This window comes from Ixodes scapularis, unplaced genomic scaffold, assembly GCF_016920785.2.
Source record: "Ixodes scapularis isolate PalLabHiFi unplaced genomic scaffold, ASM1692078v2 PGA_scaffold9__187_contigs__length_104089568, whole genome shotgun sequence".
In the NCBI taxonomy this organism is placed as follows: Eukaryota; Metazoa; Arthropoda; class Arachnida; order Ixodida; family Ixodidae; genus Ixodes; species Ixodes scapularis.
Window position 1 is genome coordinate 66,408,145 of NW_024609884.1, and position 13,594 is coordinate 66,421,738.

The window sequence follows — 13,594 nt, forward strand, 5'->3', positions numbered from 1 at the left end:
GGGGAAGCGCGGAGAACACAAGTAATCGTATGAATCCCAATAATACGCCATTTTCTATCCAAGCATTGCGGGAAGTGGCCGTCGTTCTTGCAGGAGACCCGAGGCGCACGCGCCGTTGTGCCTCCCTCCTGGTGGCTAAATATTGCGAGAAAAATAGTTCGCCAAAAGTTTAAATATAAAATATTGTACTAATTATTTTCAATTTGCTGTGTCAATGCAAAAACGTGGCTGTGGATTTTTCTTTAAATGAAGACAGTTACAGTTGCAATGGTCGAAAGAGAACATAATGTTAAAAAAGTTTACTGAAAACTCCGTGACTGGGACGAGAAGGGACGGACTGCCATGTAGACAATGTTGAAAAAAGATTTTGTTTTTATTGTTTAAATAAAGTCACTGCTTCTCAGTTCTACTGTAAAGGTTGATTTGTTGTACTGCTTGTGGCATGGGATTCCCCATTTCTCTCTCTATCCCCCTCTCTCTCTGGTGTTTTGTGCAGGATTTGATGCCTATATAAGCCCTTTCGTTGTCGAATAAATTTCACCTGTGTTTGATGCTTTGTGTTTGTTCGGCCCATCTTGTCCCAGTCGGGGGGGTTTCAGTCAAACGTTTGACAACCACCGGCTCGTTTGCGCCCTAACCGTTTGTTCACTAATGTAAAAAAATTGTGTAGGACCATGTTGATAAAAATAAGCGTTGACAGGAAACAATAACCCGAAAAAGATTTACTGTTTTTTTTTTATTTACATTTGATGCCTTGAGGTCTGATACCGTCCATTTTTGTTTTCAACTTCGACACATTTAATAACATGTTTGGCATTAAAAAAATATATCACTGTGAGTGGAAAATATTTGAGCTTAAATGCTGCGGGTGTACAAACAGTACAGGATAATAAACGTGTTTACAGAGCCTCGGTTTGTTGTGTGCGTCTTAATAAACTTCCTCTACTCCCCCTCCCCTCCCCCCCCCCCCCCCCTCCCTTGCCCCGCGTGTCCCGCATTTCGCTAGGAGGAAGGTGGTCACCCTACGCCAAAACATCATTCACCTGTGTGTGCACACTTTCGTTACCTTCAAAAACGAATCAAGAAGTCATCCACATAACGGGTCCCCTTGTTGACTCTTTTACTTTCAAGGGAACTCTCAGTGACACAGTCTACCGCTCCAAGGTATATGCCACTAAGGGCTGGGGCTACGCAGGAGCCAATACATACTCCTGACTTTAGTAAGAAGCACGTTTGAGGTAGTAAATAGTTAGTAAAAAGGTAGTAATGGTCAGAAAAGGCTAGTAACTGCTGCAGTTACTAGCTTTTTACTAGCTTTTTTTCTTAGAGTGTGGTGGATGACCCGGACCACCGTGCGCGATCCCTTATTTTCTATTCGCAACTTTCAGCGATGGTGGTACCGCGGTGTGGGCATCGCGTTTTCTAGCTCCTGGATGATGGTCCTCACAATAAAGGTGCTTGCCTACACCTTCCTGATGTGAAAAATTAAAGTAAGGTTTAAATACTGCTCGTATATAGCAAAACTATAATTATTTACGCGTCGCAGACCCAGCCTCGTATTGCTGTTCTACGATGATCATACAGATGACAGCCATTTCGATAGGCACCAGTGCGCCCCCTATAGGTCGTGAAATTTGCGAATTCTTTAGGGCCCTCGCGTTCGGTGCCGGTTCCCCGCGCGTTAGGTAACCTTGATTCGAGCGTGGAGGCAACAACCCCCTTTTATCAGGCGGCGGTGGCTTGCCCCGAAGGTTGCGACGTACGCTGCCGGACGTTGATGTGCGCAAGGTGCCACCGGCTCCCTTTGCCGACGAGGTCTCCGCGACCCGCATCACTCCCGAGTAACAAAGTCCCGGATGAGAGGCTTCGGCGGCGTTGGGTGTCTGCTGTGCCCTAACTTCGGTCGCGCTTTCTTTTCGGTTTTAAACTCGCAAACTTAGTTAGAGCCAGAGGCTTTGATGGCAACAGTCTCCCGGTCATCGGGACACCATTGCTGGGTCATAGGGTGCATGAATAAAAACACAAAGCATAGAATACTGTCCGAGGACATATGTAGCTTGCAAGGAATCCGGCAAGGCGAGAGCGGCTGCAATGTCTTTGAGCTCCATCGCTTTCCACATGACCCCTGTCTCCGGCGGCAGTGGATTGCGTCCGTAAACCGAAAAGGCGTTTCCTCAACGCCATCCTCTCGACTTCGCTCGGAACATTTCGCGAATGGAGCGCGCACCAAATGCTGTACCGCCGATGAACATGGGGTACGCTCGCAATGTGCGTGCGTGTCTTCTCATGATAACTGCTATTTAGCTTGTAAAATTTGTAACTTAATTTATCTTAATAGTGATAATTTGCAGTGGTGACTGACTCAATTTTATCATCTACAACACTTAGTTGAAGGCTCATTTCCGCCCCCGGATGAGGCTGGAAATTGTTAAAAACGTATTTCTATTTTTTTTTTTTTAATTGCGATCTTTTGCGCGATACCAGGGAGCCGGCAAAAGCGTCCTTGGAGTGCCGCTGGTGGGTTGTTTCCGTTGACTAAGGCGCTTCGAGGCGCTTGATAGTCGCTGCAGGGAACGTCTCGTGTGTTGCGATCTGCGTTTTCGAGCTCAGTGTGCACGTTTCTTTGTTTGAGTCATGGCATCCGCCAGTGTGGCGACGGGGGGAACTGCGGCAGCGAACGTGCCAGCGATAGAAATTGGAGGTGAGTACCCAAAATATTGCATCAAATAGTAAGATAATTCGTGGCTGCTTCGAGGCTTTCTGCGGTTCGATAAAAGTACATCTGAAGCGTCTTCGTCGTTCATTCACAAGGGAATATAAGAACAGGGACACGAAGATAAAAACAGCAGAGCAAGACGATATGTAGCAGCTCCGGGCGTTTACAAAGTTAATTGAGGTTCCCGTTTCGTGTATAACTTGTTGATTACAACTAAAAGCGGCTACGTTGAAATAGGCCCATTGCAAGCAAAAATGTATAAATGGTTCATCATTTCCAGTCATGCGGAAAGCAATGGAGCTTGAAAACATTCCAGCCGTACTTGCCTTGCCGGATTCCATGCAAGCTACATAGGTCCTCGGACAGTATTCGACGCCTTCTGTCGTTATTCGTGCACCCTATCACCCAGCAATGGTGTCCCAATGACCGGAAGACTGTCGCCATCGAAGACCATGACTCTAATTAAGTTTGGGAGTTTGAAACGTAGAAAAAAGCTTGAACGAAGTTGGGGCACTGCAGACGCCCAACACCGGCCAGGCCTCTCATCCGGGACTTCCACTCTTTCTACACATCGAAAGGGGGAAAGCGCCGGCAGTCCTTTCCCCTTTTCTCTCTTGCTCTCAAAATGGCGCTACCCACGATAAAACGGTCTGTAGACATTTTTCGCTTACTCTCGCCCCCAGTCACCTGGTAGGCATATCCGGTATGGGCGACGAACAAATAGTGAAACATTTAATCCTGCAAATACAAAAAAAAAAATAATAATAATAATAAGGTGTGACAAAACGAGAATGGGTGACGGGTACGCTTATACCCCAAATGTATTCTTTTGACGAGGCGACGGCAAAACAATGCTTTCGCCCATACTGGAAGTGACCATATTACAAGACGGCGACGCCCTTGTGAAATAGGTATATAGCTACCAAATAGCGACTCCACCGCTGGGCCATGGCACCAGATCCCCAGTTCCCGACATGGGGAAAATGGAGAAGGACGTCTACCTTTTCTCCGAATGTTCGGTTGCGCGTTCATTTTGGCGCCTGGTTCGTCATAGTTTCCGAAGCTCTTGTGTCATAAACTATGTGTTGATCGGTCGGTGCCCACGGGGTGGGGGCTCCGCCCAACTCGTCTTGGCAGTCGGCTACCTGGTTCTCTGGCAGAAGCTTTATGCGGCAATCAGCCTGCAACTACATGAACAATGTGGCCCCCCTGCAGACTCCTAACTTTCACGGCTCTCAAAGGGTAGTTCCCGAGACTTTGGTCGTGCCGTTACGTCCGGTTGGACAATGACCGCATCGTTTTATCTTGTGCCCTTCTCACACAGGTGTGAGAGGGCTCCCCTTCGTTAAGGCAATTGAATTTGAGCGCACCTTTCTAAATTTATTATTGATATATTCCTCGTTTTAGTTGGATTATCGGTTTATTTTAGAGTACTTCACTTGTCCCTTGTCACGTCGAATTGTAATGAGTCCTTTCCGTGCTTGGGTTTTAGGGGCAAAGCTCCTTAGGGTCTAGCCTTGTCCGTCCGGCGTCCATGCTCACATCGATTGCCATCCCATCTGTCTTCTTAAAAAAAGATAAATGTTTGCGCAGTCGACAGGATTCGAACCTGTGCGGGGAGACCCCAATGAATTTCTAGTCCATCGCCTTAATCACTTGGCCACGATAGCGGGACGTGTAGAGGGCTCTGAGATGTGGTAGTAACTCAAGAGCTGGGGATGTCATGGATGTTACGTTGCATGTAGCCGCTCAACGTCTACACAGGAGAGGGCGCTGCGGTCAAATGCGTATATAATCGCGTTAAACTTTACATGCATTGGCTCAACGTTTATAGACGAGAGGGCGCTGTGGTCAAATGCTAAAAAAATCAGCACCATCAGCACTACCTATGAACAATAAAATCAGTATCATCAGCACCACCAGAGCTTCGCCCCAATCAACATCATTCACCACGTGGAGATGCGGTCATTTTTTTAAGTGTTCTCACCTTGTGTATTGCTAGTGTTGCGAAGTTTGTTCGAATGTTTTGAGATACCCACTGAACAGTGTCAATACATTTATGTTAATGCGAAAGCATTAACCGTCCCATGGAGCGGAGAAGGCGTTGTTCGTAACCGCGAAAAACGTCAGAGAAATTCCCTTCGCGGAACGGCTCTTAAAATGGCTGCGACGCGGCCGGCACGCCGGATGCGTATAAGCAAACCATATCCCGTACAGTGCCTGGCCACGCCCCCTTCGGCGCGACGCAAAAGCGGCCATTTCATTGGTTTTCAAAATGTCACGTGACATGACGTCACTTCCGCGCCGTGTGAACGCATTTGAGCGCGTCTTCGTCTCGTCAAGATGGCGTCCGCCGCTACGCTGGTGGGTGAGACGCGCGTTACGCTGCGCCGCTGTAAACACTTCGTTTCACGCGCGTGCCTAGATGACCCGAATGCTTTCAACTTAGCGATGTGAACTCGTTTTTGGGTAAGATGAACGCCCAGGACTGCACGCCGAGATGATGCCACCGCATACGCGCCGCTGCCGAAGTCGCCCCTACAAGTACGACCACTACGATCGTCGAAGTTCGCCGCTGCACCGTAGCACCAAATGCTAGAAACTAATGTTTCCACCTCGGCGATGTGAACTCGTTTTTCGGTAAGATGAACGCCCAGGACTGCTGAACGCCCAGGACTGCATGCCGACATAATGCTACAGCATACGCGCCGCTGTCGAAGTCGCCCCTACAAGTACGACCCAAAACGATCCTTGAAGTTCGGCGCTGCACCATAGCACCAAATGCTATAGCAACTCTTGCGGAGGACGGCTCGACGCGGACGCAGTGCTTCTTGTACGTGGACATGTTCTCGTTCCGCAAATGCGCCTGACCGCGACCGCGGCTGTACTGTATGCCTGCGTACGCGCGTTTGCTAGACTCTTAATGCTCAGAGTGCGATTTCGGAAAGCGGTGGAGGTGTTCTAGCACCACCAGTACAAGTGTCAAAGTACGTGGAGTTGTGCCATCTTAATTCACAGTTTTCCAGGTTGCTCACGCGTAACAGGCAGCACCTAACGTTGCTTTTCTATGTGAGCTTTGCTCCCGGAGGGGAGGTTAACATTCTGTGTAGGCATTTATCACTCTTTCAACTCCCTCCTCCTTTCATCGCTCTTCTGGTACACGCACTTCCTACCTGGTGAGAGTAAAATTACTGTGGAGGAAAATGAATACTCTCGTGCACTACGATGACTGCTACTGTGACACAGTTTTCGCCATGAAGTGAGGGAACAAGTGCAGTTACTTTGAATACGAGGAAGAATTTTATTTCACAACATGAAACTGTTTCAACGGAGTGGCATAGTGCTGGTCGTACTCGTAGGGGCGACTTCGGCAGTGGCGCGTATGCGGTGGCATCATCTCGGCGTGCAGTCCTGGGCGTTCATCTTACCGAAAAACGAGTTCACATTGCTAAGTTGAAAGCATTCGAGTCATCTAGGCACGCGCGTGAAACGAAGTGCTTACAGCGGCGCAGCGTAAGGCGCGTCTCACCCACCAGCGTAGCGGCGGACGCCATCTTGACGAGACGAAAACGCGCTCAAATGCGTTCAAACGGCGCGGAAGTGACGTCAGGTCACGTGACATTTTGAAAACCAATGAAATGGCCGCTTTTGCGTCGCGCCGAAGGGGGCGTGGCCAGGCACTGTACGGGATATGGTTTGCTAATACGCGCCCCGCGTAGCCCTATGGAACGCCGCCCTACAGAGCGGCGCTGCTCCCGCGCGCCGCCACAGCAGCGCACACCAGGCGCTCCCCCCGGCGCCCGCAGAGTCAGCCCGGCTGGCCTCTGCAGAGGAGAGTGGGGCGCGCAGCTTGTAGGAATACGCTACGTATACGAATGCTTTCGCATTCCTACACGTAAGCAGTCTTAAGTGTCCTCCTGTAATTTATTAAACCAAAACTTTGTTCGAAATTTCGTGGCCAGTAGCGTATTAAAGTACTCTCATTATTCTTAGGAGCACGTTCGTCCAAGCAGCTTTCAAAGGTTTTGTTGCGAAAGCACTGGTAGGCCAGCTGCACTATCGAAAGTACATTTTCAATATGTACAACAGCAACACAAACGTCCCCCTAATGCTTGCTCCTCCAAGTATCACAGGCTCGCGCGTATCTGTAGTTCGCTTGCGCATCTCCTTGCTCGTCAAAGCGGTAGGATCGTGTTGTTTAGACTGACTCGATGAACAAGGTTTCCCACCTTGTTTTTTGCTTCCGAGTAGCGCCAGAGCAACGGCAGGAATGCAAGTGCTTGATGCACTCTCGACATATTAATGGCGACCGAGGGTAGCCAGGCTCATGCAGCGCCCAGCTTTGAAACGCCACCGCTATATAGCGCTAAGTTTGTAAAAGAGTCTATAGCACGCATCGAGCACATTTTCTACATTTCTGTCTTCTGAATTCTTCAGCAATATCAGGCTGTGCGACGCGAAACGCCAACACGGGGTGTGCCTATAACAGCGCTTGGTCACTTTGAACTCGACTGCAAAAATCGGGACGCGATATATTCCTGCTGACCGGAAGCTCGGGAAGTCTATTTGATTCAAATTGATTTCGCTGGTAGCCGACGTAAAACAAACGTAGAGCTTTAAATAACGGGCAATGACCTTACGAGACTGTCATAGACGAGAGATTTGCACATCTGTATAAAATCCATGCAGGCTGGTTAAAACTAAACACGGTAGAAAACCGAGTCAAGGGGATCTTCCATGCCACATGGGGTTAAAAAAAAAATAACGACGAAAATGGACATTACCAAAGACAAAAAAAAAAAAAAAATTAATGCACGTGTATCTAAACATATAAGTCACAAATAACGGGATTCAAACACTTTCGGAATCACAGCACTACGTGAACCACGAACGATTCCGTTAGCTGTTACAAAAAAAAAAAAAAAAAAAATCAACACCATCGTGGAGAAGTGACAATCATTTTCAGGGGACAAAAACTACACTTCTAAAAGTATTAATATTGAATGTAATAACTGAAAAGCAAGCATAACCGAAATCATAGATGCTAACCTACATTTCATTCCAAGAACCACCCCACTACTTACACCACACACACTTCCAGCGGACGTTAACCGGGAAAATCTCAATAAAATCCAAGACACGAGAAGCTTTTACTAAAGCACAAAATTGTATTGTTCGTGAGTTACAATAGATCACAGTCAATCTAAGTAACCTTAGACGTTTCCAGTTCCCATCGTCATCTCTCCTCGCGGCTGGAAGGAGGAGAAGTACGTACTGCAGTCTTGCAGAAATCCGTGTTCTTTCAAGGCTTTTCGTGATGGCCAGCAAGGCGCCCTCGTGAAACGTTTTCCTCGTCACACGAACGTGTAACGACCTCCTGTTCCTCACTTTACCGGCATACACGTCATAGGACGAAGTCATCATCGACATCCGTGTTTTCGTTCCTCGGCCGTGCTATGTCTGCTGTGGCCGTTGGCGACTCCGCATTATCTCCGATCTCTTCCTGAGGCTTGGGGCCGAACAGAAGAAGCTACGCCCCGTAGCTCCGGAGTCACAGCAAAGAAAGAGTTTTCTTTAAATGATGGTGCGTTCGAAAGACCATTCCCTGTTTTTCCGTTTCGAAATAACTTGACGGAGGCTGAGCTCAACTAAAGTTTACTGTATGTGCAGTGCTCAACATAGTTAGCAAGAATATATCGGCGCTTTTTTGTATTTTACTTAGATTTGGCAATGAAGAGCGTCAAACTTAAATGAAAAGTGAAAGCCCCCAACACATTCTTTCCACCCCAAGGCCAGTTTGAGTAGGATCTTTTAGTTTTAAAATGAAATAATTGTTACCGAAATCACTGCGCCAATTGTCGTGGAAGTGCAATAGCGTTTTGCACTGTCTTCTGCAAACAATTCTTTATTACACTGCTTAAACATTTCCTGTGGGAAAATCCAGGAATATTCTTTCGTAGACATTCATGAAGTCTGCTATCACATTTAAAGCTAATTTACATATAACGTGTTCAGCTAGCTGTCTTTGTTGGTTGTCGTTATTGACTCAGAGAGCTCAAAATATCTTCTTGTCAAAACGCCATTTTCTTTTTACAATTCTTTGTTGTTGTTGTTGTTGTTGTTGTTTGTTGTTTTTTTATCAAAACCTGACAGCACATTTTGCCGTTTAGAAGTGAACTCTGCTTAGAAGTCTAAAAACTCTCAGACTGAGTGTCCTGTACGCAGTTGATCCAATGTCGGGAACAGAACCTTCTTTGTTGATTTAACTCCCAGACATCTGTCTGAAATACAGGCTGTTCTGACTCATCACTCTTCTGCTGCATCTAGTGGTCTCTCTCCGGTATCCGGTTCCGCTTGCCAACCGAAGTCTACCTCTCCTGCTGAATGTGCTAGACTTTCTCCGGTATCCGCTTCAGCTTTTCTATCACCTTCTCCCTTTACTGCTGAATGTGTTGGACTCCTGCATCAACTTCAGCTTGTCAGCTAACAGCTAAGGATGTAGCCAGTGGCCACAGGTCAAGCAGTTGGTCTCATTAACAGGTGACAAAAATCAGACATGATCGTCTTTTCCTCCCTTTCCTTTTGACTTGCACCCTTTTTAGAGGGCGTTGCTACTTTTACTTTGTGAATCTGTGAAGAGCAACCGCTTCTGACTGTCGATCGAGGCAGGTTGTTAGCCTCATCAAGCGCCAATTCTTAATCTAGTTGCATTTTCACCGACATCTGGTGACTTCTGGCGATGATGTGGTCTCTTACAACCTCCTCATTAAGAAACTTGGAATTTGCAAGTCTTGGCAATTGTATGAATTTCTTTCATGAATACTTCAACGCCTTCGCCTTCTCGCTCGTTTCTTTTGTGGAGCTTTGCTTTTTTCATAGCTGACCTCATGGTCAACTGTGAGGTGTCGTTCAAATTCCGAAGTACAGTGTATGAAAAAAATATATCACCTTGGATTTTTTTTACCGCAAAAATAAACTACGCACCGTCTAACGCTAATTCTCCGCCAAAGTATAACGCTAGCGGTCCGACCCAGTTGCCATTATTTCAGCACAAACAGTTATCTCATTTAAAAACGTGATTTTCTGAAAAGTTCAATGAAAAATGGGGCCAATTTTCGCCCGTTTTTTGGTAACTGGCGCATAGGGCTCCCTGTATGAGAGAGCTCTGTCGGCCGCGATGTTTCTATTGAAAATTTCAGAAAGTAACTTACAACTTTTGAACAAATTAACGGTTAGTGCTGAAACTTTGCCATCGAGTTCGGACCGCTAGTGCTACCTTTGGGCGGAAAAGCAGCATTTAGCGATGCGTAGTCTATTTTCGAGGTAAAAAAAATTGTAAGTGCTTTGGGGAACAACCTGTACATCTTTACACTTCGCCATCTTGGCTGGATTCAGGTTGGACGCTAAAAAAAATATCGTCCGCCTTATCGCCCATGAATTAGATCGGAGCATCATCACGAACCAGCGCAAGTAGGCAGTTATTCAAAATCCAAACACAAAAAAATACACTCACACATTTTTTTGTGTGTTTTTTTTGTGTGTTTGGATTTTGAATAACTGTCTACTTGCGCTGGTTCGTGATGATGCCTTACCAACTCGCCCAATCTGCAGTATTAATAGATCAGAGCATTTCCTTGTTCCGGTTCAGTTTTTGCTGCAGGACCACCAGTCAAACGAAAGTGTTCGAATCACCGCGTCCAAGGAGGCCATTTTTTTGGGACTATCAAAATCTAGTTTCTCAAGTGGTCGGCACTGGAATGAGATGGACGTTGCTCTGGCCGTCGCCCTCCTCCAGCGTTCTTAGCTCGGGTCCTTGAACTTCTATTATGACGTTGGTGTCGTTACTGATTCAGGGAGTTCCCGGTAGCTTCGGGGTCAAAACGCCACATTTATTTTCAATCATTAGTCTTCTTTCCCTATGAAAGCCCAACAGTCCACTGAATCACTATTCTCAGTCTAAGGACGTCGGTCTACATCCCGCAGACGGGCCTTCCGGGAACTACCATCGGCTTTTGTTGTGCCATCAATGTAATTCAGATGTTTGTCTCTTACAATATGTGTATAAACATAAAAGTCAAAGCTCCTGTGACTTGCACGTTCCGCGGTGTTGGTTGGCGAAATAAATGTTATGGCATTTCATAAACACCGCTTCAGGAGTCTAGTAAGCTGTAGTAAGTGTGGTTTCGTCTTAAAGGGACACTGACATGGGATTTATGCTCGCTAAGGTTTTTATTTGTGCATGACATATGAGAGCTCAACAACCCAGAACACAATTTGCGGCTCGAAATTTGTTTTCTTTCCGCTCGAAAACCGCCGATCAAGAACTGGTCGGCTTGAGTTGCACCCACTCTCTTTTCCGCGGTCACGTGCCGTTTTCTATGGTTGAGATACAACCACCAAAGATGATCAAAGTCGTGGGTCATCGAAGGCACACACTCAATGCTAAAAATAAACAAAAAATATTATACCGATTTTTTTTTTTGTGGCTTGCGTAAAAATACAAATACTTTGATTCAAAAAAAAAAAAAAAAAAAACGTTGCGCAGCTATGTTTTTCGGTAACTTTCCCCTCTATATTTCTTCCTCCCCAGTATAGTTTCGGTTTCGGTTCCGGGCAGTTGCGTTTTTTTACTTTATTAAAATATACTTAGCGCTGAAGCAAAATATTGATTGGGTAGTCTTCGGACGGCCATAATGGATCGCCTGGCAAACGATAATAACATTTCTTTGGGGGGGGGGGGGGGGGGGGGGGGGAGTCAGTGTCTTTTTAAATTTTATGCCGTAAAGAAGAAACAAAATCCCTCTTGACGCAGTAGTTGTGCGCCGGGCTCACGATGGGTCCTGCTTTTGATTCCCCTTAGGAGATGTTTGGCACTTTGATATTTCTTCTCAATTTATCCACTCATCACTTCGTCGCGCACGCACATTCATTTCCTTGAGACAAATGGATGGACACGAAAGTGAGTAGGGTTCGTTTATAAATGTTGTCGTATTTCGTATCCGTCGTCAGACTGAGTGTGACGACGGATACGAAATGCGAAAAATGCAAAAAATGCAAGTCGAACGACGACGCACTCGTGTCCCATCTATTAATCGGATTCGGCTGTAGCGTTCTGAAACCGGAAGTGTCACCGTTTTGCACAGCGAACCTGTCTCGATAAATTTAGAAGGTCTTTCGTATGAACCATTCCGCTGTTAATATTTCAAAGGGAACAGCAGAAACCAACTTTCGTGCTGATTGCTCTTTATGCTCTAGAGCGCTTGTGTCACGCTGCATTGCAGTCCGTTTAGCAGAAGCTCGGCAATGCATAGATGCAGAAGCAGGTGGTACCCCGGAATCCCGTCCGTGCTGCTGCACGATGTGTGACACTTTGAATCATCTCTGGAATTCAATTAAATGACTCCTAGAAAAAGAAGAAGAAAAAAAAAGAAAGACGGGCGAAATTTGAGTTTTGGAGGCAAAGCAGTCTTGAAGAGCGGACGCCCGCACTGCGGCCGAGCCAGCCGATCCCCTGTGACGCAGCTCGAACGACGGCGGGCAGAGCGGCGAGTCTCCACGCGCTGTTCCGCAAAGCCGCCCGTCAAGGCACACTGCCGCGCATTCTAAGCAGGGCACCGACAAGTTCGACTCAGCTATCCGGAGTCACCGCTCCGCGGGGCCATTCACTTTCCAGTCTATTGAACTTTCGCCGGGGTCCAGTTCAAATTTTGTCCGTGCGACTGAACGTTGCACCCTGGCAGGGATCCGACCCGATTTGCATATCGCGGGCATTCACGTGACTGCCCGGCGAGCGAGAACCGCCGAGAGTCGTCAATTTCTGCCTTATCGAGCGCCTCGGAGCAACAACAAATGACGCAGGTAGCGCCCCAACTTCGACGAATGTGCAACGAGGGGAATATGATGGAAAGTAAATAGTGCCTCTGGACTGAGACTAAAGTTTGATTCATTTGAGGCGACTTCACTCGCGATTTCACTGTTGCGACGTCAAGCGCCGCAGAGCTTCCACCATGACTTTAACGTCGAACTACATCTTTCTCCGCACTTGGAAGGGGGTGCAAGGTTGGGAGGGCAATATCACGAAAACTTGGTCACGGAAGTGACGTCACACAGACGCGCCGCGCCGCCTGCTGCCGAGAACCGCGCAGTGCGCATGCGCGTCCTTTCTTACCTGCTGGCTTGCTCGTTTGCTCGCTTCAACGCGGCGCGCTCCTGTCAGATTGAAATGGCGACGCCGCTCCGGCAGCCGTGATCCACGTTCTTTGCTCATCGCTCTGGGCAGCGGCCGAGCTGCCGAGCTCGCACGCTCTACGACACGGGCAGTCCACGCAACTCGGCGAAACGTTCAAAACAATCGCACCTGGCGATTCACACACGTGCGTCGAGCTACCGGACTCCTAACCACGGGCATTCGCTTGTTGCGCACCCGACATACTCATGCGGCAGGAGCCCGTGGACGTTTCTTCAACGGCGGCCGTAGTTTCACGGAAATTTATGCAGCATAGTAAACCTGTGCACCGACCAATTCTTTTTTTGCCGCACGAGCGACGACGCAACTGGGATATCGCAAGTAAAATCGCACCATGTTAATCAAGTGCTAGCGTGGTTGTGCCTTTACGGCGCTGAGCAGCGTAAAGGCACAACCACACTAGCGGCAAACATGCCGCAACGGCGACCGCCGGCACCGTCGACCGCCGGCACCGTCGTCCGGCAAAATACAGTGAGTCGGCTGACCACCGTTTTGCCGTTATGGCACGGTAGTGAAGTGACACCACCTAGGAACTCGTGCAGTTTTGGCCTGATGGAGACTGCGTGCAATCCATCGAGCCCACGCGAGGCTTTTCGCACTTTTTGTACATTTCACGAATCAAGATTTGACTT